General features: G+C 37.7%; 1 protein-coding gene across 1 annotated transcript in view; it reads left to right on the forward strand.

The window, feature by feature from the left end:
• The window catches only part of PRKN (parkin RBR E3 ubiquitin protein ligase), a 779388-nt gene that overhangs the window by 293646 nt on the left and 472026 nt on the right, over nt 1–13716 (forward strand). The gene's annotated exons all lie outside the window — the stretch shown is intronic.

The following is a 13716-nucleotide window of genomic DNA, read 5'->3' on the forward strand; positions in this document are numbered from 1 at the left end:
CTAGCTGCCACATGTAAAGTCAAGGAAAAATTATTGTGCCAGGACAGAAGGTTAGCGGGGTATCTGTCAGGCTTGGTTTGCATCCTAAAACAGGAGAGCGTCATTTGACTTGAATGTGCACTAGTATGAAGTTTTGGAGGGTTTTTTTGTCCAAGCGCTGCTGAGTTTCACTGGTCATGCTTCTGGGCAATGAGAGCCCTTCCTCTCTCATAAATCACAGTGTTTTTCAACCAGGTTTGTTATGTGAAAGGCTTAGGTTTTGCAGAAGACTGAGCCTTACCGTGCTATAGATTTTGAAGCGCTTTCGGTGGTATTTGACACATATTTGAGTGTTTAAATTTCTCTTTTGCTGTGGTTTAAAGTGGCTTATTTCTCTTTCATGTTTTTGATGTAGCCCATTGCTTCGATGTCTTTACATGTAATAGCACAGTGAGACCCTTTAAAAACCCAGCTCCTATATTCTCATTGAAAAGAATAAACCGTAGCGGTGCTTATACACATCTAATTCAAAAAGCTACAACAACAAACTCCCTCAAGCTCTATGTGTAATTCCTGAATTACCTGACTATCTCTGATTTATTTCAGAGGCTTTGAAGTATGGCATTTTGTGATGTTCTAAATGAATACATCTAAGGGGATTTGTTTTCTCCCAAAAATTGCATTTAAATATTGGTGATTAGTATAGGCTTGAATCACATATAAATCAAGATACAGAAGTTGCCATTAATGTACATTTCTGTGCTGGTTTTGGCTGGGATAGAGTTAATTTTCTTCGTAGCAGCTGGTATGGGACTATGTTTTGGATTTGTGCTGAAAACAGTGTTGGTAATACCCAGATGTGTTTGTTATCACTGAGCAGCGCTTATGCAGAGTCAAGGCCTTTTCTGCTCCGCACACCACCCCACCAGTGAGTAGGCTGGGGGTGCACAAGAAGTTGGGAGGGGACACAGCTGGGACAACTGACCCCAACTGGCCAAAGGGATATTCCATGCCATGTGACATCATGCTCAGTATAGAAAGCTGGGGGAAGAAGATGGAAGGGGGAGATGAAGAAGATGGAAGGGGGAGATGTTCAGAGTTATGGAATTTGCCTTCCCAAGTAACTGTTAAGTGTGATGGAGCCCCACTCTCCTGGATATGGCTGAACACCTGCCTGTTGGTGGGAAGTGGTGAATGACGTCCTTGTTTTGCTTTGCTTGTGCGCACAGCTTTTGCTTTACCTATTAAAGTGTCTTTATTTCCACTCACATGTTTTCTTACTTTTAAGTCTTCTGATTCTCTCCCCCATCCCATCAGGGTGGAGTGAGCAAATGGCTGAAAGACATTACTGTTGTCACTAGATGAGTTTGAACCTTGTGTATTGTAATTACAGCACGGAACGTGTGGCCCCTGCTACACATGGTGGCTTTCTTCAGCATGCTTATTTTTGGAAATGATGACTTTCACACCTGTGCCATTTTGGTTTGGAATTGTTACATTCCTTGTATTAAGTAGACTTAAATAAATTTCCAAACTTTTCATTTTTTTCTGTATCTGCTAAATAGTGTTCTTCGTTTTGGAGACTTAAGAAAAATAAAATAAATCTCTTTATTGTCTCCCAAGAAGTCCTCATAACTCCACCATAAAAACCCCTATTATAAAAAGTTCCAGTATGGCATATTTCTAAACACACTTTCTGTATCTGATTGTCTGGATTGTATGGGGGCCTACATTTTTTTTGGGGGGGGGGGGAAATACAGGGTCAATAACATGATAAATATACACAATCTGATAATTTCCATTGAATGAGCAGAGTGCAGCTGCTTCTTTATTCTATTATTCTATTCTATTAGAGTAGTTTTGAAAAAAAAAAAAAGCTGAAAACTTGTAGTGGAAGCATTTGCTAATTTCAAGATTGGTTCAAAAAATCCCAGCTTTCAGAAGATTTGAGAAGGTACTTCCGCATTAAAGTACAAAAGAGAAAAGAAAAATATCTTTTAGAGAGTATCAAATAATAGTTTTTGTCTGTTTTAATTTTTAAATAATGCTTGGCTATGAAAATAATTTCCACTTAAGTTTCTTGTTGCTTTCTGCCCCAAACAAAGAAAATCTGTTATTATCCTTTTCCTCTCAAATTCAAGCAGATTTGTCATGAATGTGCTATGCAACGGTCAGTTTGTTTTATAAATACATACCATCTACCTCAGTCCTTTGGTCATGAAGATTAGGTGCAGATTTGGCATGTGCCTGGCCCTTGTGGCCTTTCTTCTCGCTTTCTGGTCCATCTTCCAGGAGACAGAAAATAATTCCAGCTGGGAAAGCTTGGAATATGTACTAAGCCCCATTTATTTTTTCAGTTCTGTGCAAAAACCTCTCTGCATTAATGCTAGGCAGGAATGTGGTCCTCACAGCAAGTGCATTGTATCTACTCTACTTTCTTCAATGCATTGCAGTAGGCAAGTTATGCGAGGCTGAATATATTACTGTCAATTGCTTGACTTTTGTGCACCTTAAAAAAAAAAAAAAAAAAATCATGTAAGTTATTATATTACCCCAAATCCTCTCTCTTGCCCCTCCACTTAACTGGACTATGCCAGTGATTGCTGATAGACATCTTCTCTACTGGTACTACAATTCTTTTCCTTTTATAGAGAAATTAGCCAAAATGAAGTTGACATAAGCAAAGTATAAAAAAGCTTTTCTGTACCACCATACTACAGATTTGTCAGAAAAGCCTTTTTTTTTTTTTAAGATCATCTTTTTTCCCCAATTCTCTGTAAACTGTGCCTGACCTTTACATGGCAACACAGCAAGTTTCTTGAGAAGCTCTCTTGAGCCATAAGCAGCAGAGCACCATGTAAGCCAGCATTTGTTCCACTAATTCTTTTATTGACATGAAAGTGAATACCTGTGTAAAACCCACACAAAGCTTTGGGCAGTCTTAACTTACTCTACATGCTAATCCTTTTCCTACCTAAGCCACAAATGACCAATCTAATTAAATTGAGCTTTCTTTTTTCATGGTGTGTTGACTGACATTTTAAAATATTACTTACTCATTTAAACAGTCTTATTCTAAAACCTTATTTAACTGTCATGCCTATTTGCATAGCATTATTTTAATATATGATGCTCAGACTAAATTTATGGTACTATATTTCTATGAAATTAAAGAGCCCGCTGTTTTTATTTTTACCAAAGACATCCATCTAAATATTAAATTTGTAATTTTCCAGATGACACTTAGGTTGTTTTTTTATGAACATTTCATGACCTAATACTTTCTGAGAGATATATACCAGATTGATTTAATTATAAGAAAACATCACTCACTGCAAAAGTATCACCTCTCCCTAGTTTCTCTAATTAATCAAGCGCAAAAGCATGTCTGGAAAGATGGGAGTGTGGGAGCCTTATGTAGACCACCTACAAGCCTGCCAGCAACTTTCTTCAAATAGCTCAAAAAATTTAGTCATTAATTTCACACTGTTTTATAGCTTTTGTTGATTTTAAGCTTTTAAAAATATTTATTTCATATACATATACATATTTCATACACATATACATATAATGCTGCAATTCGCCATGATTCAGATAATTAGGGTATTCCTATTTCGAGAAAATAAAAACAAAAAACACAAAACCCCCTGATTATAACAGTCACATTTACGGTTCTTTTTTTGAGCCATAGCAGTGTTAACATTCACATTGTTAACTCTATAATGAAAAGGAAAATGCGTATCTAAAAATGGAAGGCCTGGTTCTGCAAACTGGTATGCACCAAGCTATACACATAAAGCACACTTTTTCAGTGTAACTGACTCTGTGACATACTCCCGGTATAGAAGATGGTAAGATTTGACTTGTTATGTATTTGTCATCGTACAAACTCCAAGCAGAGTAAGAATCTGGATTGAAGTATGGTAAATTGACTTTAGGTCTCCATACTCAGCCACAGGTGCTATGGTGAGGCCGTTTCTACGGCAGGGACTGGTGACTCATTACTATCTGGTAATTCTTCACATTGTGTCCTTGGTAGTACTGGTTGAGTTTTCAGTATATCCTCTATTACAAGCACCAAAGGTGTTTTGCACAGCTTCTTCTATAGTTTTCAGGTGTTCCTTATAGCTCAAATCATTATTTCAGACCTTTTCAAACACAAGGAGTTATATTTGTATCTGATTTAACTTCCTGCATCTGAGATGATACTTGGTTTCTGGCACTGACAGAAGATCGGGATTTTATTCAGAGGCTGGTGCGTTCGATCCTGTTGCTGTCCCTGTCCTCCGCGCTCCAGAGGAGCCTCCGGAGTTCACAGGTTTTGTTAAACTGTCTCTGCCACAGAACTGCTCTTTCATCATTTGTCATGTTAGGGATATTGCTTTCATCTACTGCTTTTCATCTTAAAACTAACAAAGAAATGGACATTTGCTGAATTCTGTTTCTCTGGCACCATGAAAAGCTTATCATTAGGTAGCATGTCAGTTAGTGTAGTCTGTGTGGTACATCACAGTTCTGCATGAAAAAGTGTTAGTGTCTTCCGAGTGCCTTCCAGTGACTGACAAATAACACGTCATAGGCAGTTTGTCTTCCTAATAGATGATAGTGCATTAGTTTGATTTTGATAATTTCATATTTTCTAGGAAGAGAAAGATCTTTAATACGCTAATTTTCTTTGACTTGTCTACTTCCTAACTCCATTTTAATAGTTATTTAAATAGGGTGTTTTCTTTTTAATGAATATAAACTTAGCAGAGATTTCGGTAGTATAAAATAAAAAGGCAGTTGACTTTTGCTCTCTCTTTTTTTAATATATCATTGTGAAACTCCATTCCAAAGTGCACTACCTCTCACCACTGCTCATTTCAGATTACATATTTTTCCTGGAATTCATTACTTGTACGCTGGCTTGGTGACAGAGGAAGAAAGGAGGGATCACTCACTGCATTGGAGCAAGGCTGACTAAAAGAGAAAGGGCCAAGTAGCACCTCTGCAATTATCTAGCCCTTACCGCTGCTGAGTCAGCTTCTCCCCACTGCTGGTTACCACTGCCGGCATGATATTGCAAACCGGTTACAAAAATTCAATTTTTCCTTTGAAACTAAACTGCAGAATAAACTCCACCCAGTGGAGTGCAGCCTGATAAAGTGTGATGTCATTCACAGGCTGGGGAGATACTGAAAATCCAGTCTTGAGACTGGATGACGTAGGTATTTGTCTCCAAAAATTACATGTTTGCTGTGAGCATAAAAATGTTCTTGGTACATCTTAGCTAACACATGACAAACACTGTGTGTTACAATACTTTTGTTGAATACTATGCATGGGAAAGTTACCATTGTAATGCACGTTCCTTGGTCAAACTAACAAATGTGAGGCAACCATTTATTGTTGGGTTCCTGCTAATGAATGTCTAAGTACAAAAATAGCTTAATTTCCCTGCATTTGGCTGGCAAAAGTAGTACTTACAGGAAATTATACATATTCAATATGTGTGCTTCTTTCTACCTAAAAAATGAAAAATGTCTCAATTCTGACATCTAAATTACCACCACTGGGCACCGATGTTAATGCTGTTTTGAGAAGACCAGTGCAGAGAAAAAAGAGCCTCAGAACTCTTTTTTTCCAGGGTTTCCACAGATTCAGGAAATCCTTCTGCATTAGTTATATTAAGTCAGCATACTTAATCATAAGCCTATTTTTTTTTTCTAGTGAACCAGTGATTTTTGAGAGCAAGGGAAAAACTTAAGATACAGATACGTTATTCTGTTGTGTAGCCCAAGCCCAGCTGTGCCAGGAAGCCAGGGAGAAATTGGGCATATTCTGATCCTCTCCCGGCCTGCTGCCTGGACAAATGTACTCTTCTGTACTCGTTTCTCTCATGACCTGATCTGATGGTGACGTGCCTGCTGAATATGAACTGCTGAGACCCTTAGTGCAGGACCATATTATGATAGTAAGTCCTCTCTCCTAGTGGTGTTTGCTGTTCACACCCAGTTCCATGCTAAAGTAGATACAAAATCTCTGTTTTATCCATTAGTCTGGATAGTTTCCAATAACAAAATCTGTCTCAGAAAGGAATATTTTTCTATCACAGCAAAGGAGAATCTATTATTAATTGGCCTGACCAAAGAGGCCAATATTTTTAGTATTTCTACTGTAGTTCCACAGATGCTATCCTCATAAGGAATTTGTGTCATCTGCTCTTCCTTATTGCTCTCCTGTTGCTTGCAGTGGCTTGGTGCGGGGCATCAGCATTAAATAAATACAGTGCTGAGCTGACCCAGCATCCAGAATTACTGGTGGAACTTTCCTAAGAACGAATCATGGCGGGGCTGCAGGTCTGATTCTGCCGTTGCTCAGCCAGTGTCTTCATTGCTTTTAGTAATATGAATATCAGAACAAACAAAATGACACCTACATTTCTACTTTAAAAAGTCTGTTTTCTTTAATGACATGCCAAATCCAGTTGCACCCTGGGGAGGCTGCTGCAACAAATGTTCCTGTGCCCTGTTTAAGATACTGTGGCACTTATTATTGTCCCTGCTCACTGCAGGGGGGTTGGACTAGATGACCTTTAAAGGTCCCTTCCAACCCAACACGTTCGATGATTCTATGATTGTAGCAGTAAGAAAGCTCACCGTTTGGTGACTGCAAGATTATTGTGTAACCATTTTATTCTTTCTTGTCCCCTTCTTTCTTTGGCTCTGAGTCCCACTTCACGCTGACAGCCTCACTCTCGCACCTGCCTTTACATGGTGACACTGCCATTGAGGTTGGCCTCCAAGGTGCTAAGCTCCATCTGAAGAGAACAGTCGGGAAGACTTGATATAGTTTTGTTCAGGCTTTTGGCTACTTCTTTCATTTCTTCTTTCAATATCCCATAAGACAAATTTCACTACATTGGACATCAGTTGTTTAATTTATGTATATACAGTAAACAAAAAACTGCATACTTGATTTATGAAGAAAATTATTCCATCCATTCCAAAAGGCAGGAACAGCAATTCTTTGATACAAAATAAAATTTGCAAAGGCAACAGTTTTGCCTCTGTGGTGAAAAAATAACATAGGCTTTGCTTTTGTTTTAATCAGATAAGAAAGTTTATTTTAACTTCTAATTCTGTTAGAAGCTGTGAGATATCTATGCAAGATTTATAACATTTATTGCGGTATGTCTTTTCAGTGAGAATACACATTATAAAGTGTCTTAAAAGCTGGAAAAAAAATACCAATTATTGGAAAGAGGGAAAATTACTTCATTGTTGTGTAACACTTCAAGTCATACTGTGAAATAAAACCGCCCTTTAATGTGGAGCCTAAAGTGGGTTTCTCCAGCCTGGGCGATAGCAGTCTAAAATGAAAAGGAAAACAGTTACCAAATTTACTTTCAGATTAGGCTTTTGCATGAGTCTCTGAATCAAATGTCTAGTCAACCCTTTTTGCCAGAGAAGATAGGTGTGTGCCTGGTAATATAGATGGTGTTCAGTGTATCCTGTCCTCACAGTTGCTGTGGTATCACAGAAGCACAGACTCACAGACTGGTTGAGGTTGGAAGGGACCTCTGGAGGTCATCTGGTCCAAGCCCACTGCTCAAGCAGGGCCACTTGGAGCTTGGCCCAGGACCACGTCCTTATGAATATCTCCAAGGGTGGAGACTCCGCAGCCTCTCTGGGCAGCCTGTGTCAGTGCCCGGTCACCCTCACAGTAAAATGTTTCTTCACACGTTCAGCCATCACCTCCTGTGTTTCAGTTTGCGCCCATTGCCTCTGGTCCTGTCACAGGACACCACTGAAAAGAGCCTGGCTCTGTCTTTTTCACATCCTCCCTTGAGATATTTATATACAGTGGTGAGATCACCCTTAATGTATATTTCATTATATCACTGAAAGCTTGGGACTAGCAAAAAATATCATGCTCAGAGGAAAACTTGTTTTGTCTAAAATATTCATTGCATTTGAATTGCTTTTGTGTAACAGTGCGCGTTCTCTGGATTGTACTCAATGATCCTTTGATAAATAGATCCTGTATTCCATAACTCCTACTTCTCCCAAAATTATTAGAAATATGGAGCACTTACCATTGGGTGGCATGGGATCATGTGTACATGTAGATCAGATGGTGGATTTTATCTCTTTCATTCTTTTATAGGTCTTGTGCTATTTCTGTTCATGTTTTTTGTATCTTTTTGTTTAGATGTATATACCTTTTGGGAAAAAAAAAAGGAGGTACCAACAGATGTGATAAGTAAGCCCTATTCAGCTTTAGATTGGGCTGTTCTTGGGGGCAGAAATGTAACAGTAGAGGGACCACTCTTTCCCTCTGCTGGCATATGCACAGCCGATATGACTGCAAAAGGCCAGGGAATTGAAAAGTTTGCATATTTTTAGGTTACATCTTTTGGCACGTCAATTACTGGCAGCTCTGCTGTCATTGTCTTAACAATATGTAAAGGATGGCCTTCTCTCCATTCAGCAACTCCTCCCCTCACAAAGAAAGGCACTCTCTAAAGTTTCTCAGCCTTTTATGTCGAAAGGATATACAATGAATGTTTGTCAGTTTTTTAAACATTGGAGCCATATATGCTCTGTTGACATCTTAAGCTGTACGTGTAGGTTAATCCTTCTTGGTCTCCCCTTCCCGTATATAGAATCTATGTATCTTTTGGATCCCTTTTTCTACTCAGTAAGACCATAATGTGCTGTGGATGTCTTGCTGGCATTTCTAACAGTACAAACAAATCTTGGACTGTGACAGTGGGGTTTTTTTAATATGGCAGCTGCCACTGAGATTCAGATATCCCAGTGCATAACTCTCCTAATTTGCTTTCTTTACTAAAGTACAGCCAAACTTCTGTCTTCCCAGTGTTATTCCTTAGATAGCTGATAGCTGTGGGTACAGAGAGATCATGCTCGCACTACATTATTTCAGCATTTTTCATAATGGTGCATATGAAACGATTCTGAAGGGTCAGTAATTTTTTCCTAATTTTTAAGATGCTGGAATATCCGATGCACCAGCTGGCTCAGGAGGAAAAAATAACTATGTTTACTTACAATATTGTAGTAGCAGAAGTAGCAAATGCTGAACTGTTTTATTAAATGTGTACCTTCATCTTCCTTAAGAAGCTGATGTAATTTCTAAATTATTACTATTAATTATAATATTTTGATATTAATTACTGATAATTAAGGTGATTAATTATAAACAGATTAAAATAACTGTTTACCTCTAAATGAAATATAAACAGGTGTCTGTTCTACCTCATTGTGGAACACCTCCAAATCTGTACATTTTTGCCTCATGTCTGATATTGGTGGGTTTTTTTCTGGTTTTGGACTGAATTAGGTAATAAAAAGGTTTAGGGTACTTAAACATGACATAAGCAAAAACTCAGACTTCTGTAACTAAAAAATACGCTAATTTTAAGTTATAGTAATTAGACTTGTTTGAATAGGGTTGTGATCTAAAGGTACTAAAGTCAAACCTTTCCTCAGAGCTTCGTTAGTATAAAATGTCTTTAACATGATGCAGACCACAACCATGGTAGTTATATTGATTTAACTTTCTTGGTAGAGGTATGCAGTGTTCTGTTCTAATGAAGGTTTTCCCTCGCTTCTCAGGAAAGTTTTCCTAATGTATAAATAGGTTCTTAGGGACATGTGGTGTTGACCAGCTAGTAATCCACAGATAAATTGGTAGTATTCATTTAAGTTGTTCTGCTGTAAGCAGCTGTATAAAACAAGACATCCTTGGTTCCCTGTAGTAATTGCCATATGTTTAAAGCTTGCTCCTTACGTGGTAAAAAGGCTGTTTGAGTTCAGCGGTATGTCTTGAATATAGAGTTTAAGTTTGTTGTGTCCTTTTTTTTTTTTTGATAGATAGGAAATACTTCTGTGTAAAGAACATTATATTAGAAGTGCATTGCTTTAAAAATACAAATATAAATTTAACATTGAACTCTGTAACTTCTCTAGACTTTATTTGGAGAACTTGTTCTTTGGCAAGAGCTCTGAACATGGGTTTATTGTTATGTAAGACTTCATGGTTTAACAGGTTTTGTTAAAAGCAGAAATAAAATTGGGGGGGCTCTGTAAGAAGTGTGAAACATATTTTGGAAGTGACTTGCAGAGAAATATTCTAGAAGTCTAATGATGTCAAAATCTCAATTTAACTGAAATAGGGTGCTTTGTCAAGACAATACACATAGACTTTTCAGAAAAGGGAAAATACTTGGGGAAGGAGGAGATTTTTAACTTTTTTCTAGGCAAAGCAATATACTTCCTAGAGCGGGTACATTGACCTCGCAACTCTATAAACTAGAAGATTTACGAATGAGAACAATGTGTCCTGGTATAAGCAATTGTTTTAACTACACGTACAACAGCAGCCATCACAGGATTGCTGTACTGTTTGAATAATGTTAAAATGGCATAGTTAAATGGCACAAATTTTGGACATAGACACAGAGCATGAATTCATGAAGTTTTTCAAGCAAGAAGTGGTTGAATATATTGGACTTGATAAAATATCTGATAGCATTAGATTTTAAAAAAGAAATCTCTCCATGGAAAGGTTTTCATTAAAATAAAATTTCAGGCTATGTCTCCTAAGACAATCAGAGAACAAACAGTTCTGAAAGACTGAGATCTCTTTTTTACACCAAAAACTATTCATCCAGAAACAACTGAATATCTGAATTTAAGCCTGATCATGTTTGTATATACTGACATTGAAACTTACTGTTTTGAGAGGAAGATAAAGACGACACTAACTGCAAATATAAAAAAAATTCCTATCCCATCTTGAAATTCCTGGCACTGGTGGTAAGTTTAAGGATTTTAGACTTTACAATGATGGGCTTGCTTAAGCTTTAACCAGTACCTCTGTTCAGACTGTGCCTTGCTATTTTTACTACTACTTAAAAGTATAGATTCCTGAACTGTGGCTCCTAAACTGTGATATCTGTACCAGTAAACTGATAACAAGCATTAACTGTTCTTGTTGCTGCATCTACTCATGGTGATATTTGAGCAAACTAAGTTTGGGTGCCCTTGCCAAGGGCAGTCTGTCATAAAAGATGAGCTAAGAGTATCAGTGGTATTTTTACTTAGATTTGATCTGCACGTGCTCATGAGCTGTTTATGATCTGATGGTGGAAGCATTTTGCAGTTGTTTTGAATTTGTCTGTACGTCCCCAAGTTTCAGATTTTATTGGTTGGGTTTGTTTTCTTTTTATTTTGAATTCAGGCTGTAGTCATTAGAATCAGTATGTTCTGCATGTCCGTATTTCCATAAGCACCGCTCGTGCTGTCAAAAAAGTCAGCTCATCTTGGCAGTAGTTACCTGTTTCAGAGGAAGGCACTACATTTTAGCTGATGCCTCAGGTTCTTGTAAAGAGCACCAAGAGATGTTTTTGCTAACTTTTTTCTATCTAGCTCTGCACGGAGCCTGCCAGCTGAAACCACTGCTGTCTCATCCATACCCAGGAGTGTTGCTGAGAGTAATGTCCATAATTTTGAAAAAGAAAAATTTACTAACCAAGGGTAGTGGTATTTGTCTATTACCAATATAGATGTCATAGACGGTAGGCCATGTTATCAGAATATCAAAAAATATTTCCCTGAAGTATTTTGGTCCTCTCTGGGGTTGTGGTTTTGGGTATCTGCTCACACATTACCACCTGTGCGGCTAAGAGGATATACAATATTTCACTGTCCTCATCTGGACAGCATGTTCCTTCTTGGTGTTAGTATTATCTCTGTATATTTTGAGTTGCTTGATTTTAAAAATTTAGTTTCAGATGGAAGAAATTAATTCCCTTGAAGTTAGGTTTTTCGTTTCAGTCAGGTCTAATTGCTTGCTTTCTTTTGAAGTAACAAACTTGGGCAAATAGGGAAGAATGTGTTTAATCCAAGCTTTGCCTGGAGTTTTATATGGTGCGTAAGAGGGGGAGAATAATTTTTTTTGAATATTCAGTCTCTTCTGGATCTGTAAATATATCTGCTCTAGCTCAGATCCAAGACTTGCAAGCTCCTTCTAAATTATAGGAATAATTTCATACACTCTGTAAAAAACAATTACCAAACTGAAAGACTGTTTGGTTACCTGCATGAGTTTTGAGCCTCATGGAGCTTTCTGTCAACATCAGCTCACCAGATTAAACCTCTGCCTGAAGTGTGACAGTACTTTTGGTGAGAAGTAAAATGGATTTAAAACAGTGCAGTCAGGTGCCATCAGAAGGAACAGTTTATGCATCTCCTGCCTTATAAGATATAAATCAGTCAATTGTAAGATGGCAAATTGAGGGTTGTTTTGGGGGGCTAGTACTCTGGGCTAGTAGGAAAGGGTATTTAAATGCTTTGTGGTTTTGGACAATATTAAAAATCCTTAAAATGAAAAACAAACAAAAGCCAAAGTACCAACTCTTGTAAGCAAATGAGCTTCCGTTGTGCAATAGTTACATTTTATATTCTAGAATTTTATATTTTCGCTTTCATTTTAAGCAACTTATTTATTATGTGGTGTGATACATGGGTTTTTTGGTATAAGACAATGTCAGAAAATCCCATCAGTTCTTGACGGTGATGTACAGGGTTATTTATTGAGGACGGATTTTAAAAATAAACTAATGTTGCCTCACTCTCAGGCTTTTGGAACAGTGTCAAAAGACATTTTTTTCATTTTTCTCTTAATTTGCCTGCAGGTCTTGACCTCATGATAATAATTCCTTAACGGGCATTCATAATTATTCGGTTGATGTTATCGTACGTTAGACCTGGTTTCACCCTATGCCTGTGGCTAACCCAATTAAGAGGGACGCAGGATGAGGCTGGTCAGGTTCTAAGCTGTGATCAGAAACAGGAGTCAGCAGGTCGCCTCTTTGGTTCTGCTGTCACCTTCTGTCTCGCTGCTGCATTTTTGATAGTGTAAAAAGCTGTTCCCTGAAATTCAGGCCCAGTGATGAAGGCTAAAATGGCTGACTTTGGCATTTTGGCAAAAACAGTAATTTAAAGAAGAAATTAGACCGCATAGGCTGTATTTACTTCAACTACAATGAAATGGCTAGATTAAGGTTCTTTTAACCTCTAAGCTTTTTTTAATTCTACAGATTGTGTCATTTTATTTAAAAGATTTCTCTCTGCTGGAAAACTTTTCCTTCAGTTTGACTCTTATGTTTCTCTTCTGCATTTACTTCTTTCTAGCATATCTCCATTTGTAAATTCCATTAAAGAGAATAGACATTTTGTAGCGTTCTTATTTAAAATGTAACTGATATACTTGAATCTTAAGTTTGTGCAGTGAGCAGAATCTTTCTGTATACTTCAGGGAGGCCGCATAGTTAGCTACAATCCATTTTTCCCTATATTCTCTGATAAAATGAATTAGGGGGCCCGAGTGTTTGTGTCTGTCTTAGGTGAGAAGGGGAGGGAGGAGGTGGGAGAGTAAAAAGCAAATAGCTTACTTTTTGCCAGTACAGATACTCATTTTGTGCTGGCTGGCTGTGTTTCTGCATGAACAGTAACACGTCACAAGAAAATGAAGGTAAAATTGGGTATGGGTCCTGTTATATTCTGATAAAATCATGACTGTTCTTTCCTAATGCTAAATTTGTTGAATGCCAGCTCGTCCATAACTATAATAAAACCAGCTAATGCATAAATGAATTCTGGCAATTTTAAATAAAATTTTAAAACCTGATATGACAGGGAAGAATGCTAAGAGGTAACCAAGTGT

Source organism: Larus michahellis, chromosome 3 (assembly GCF_964199755.1).
Source record: "Larus michahellis chromosome 3, bLarMic1.1, whole genome shotgun sequence".
NCBI classification, from domain to species: domain Eukaryota; kingdom Metazoa; phylum Chordata; class Aves; order Charadriiformes; family Laridae; genus Larus; species Larus michahellis.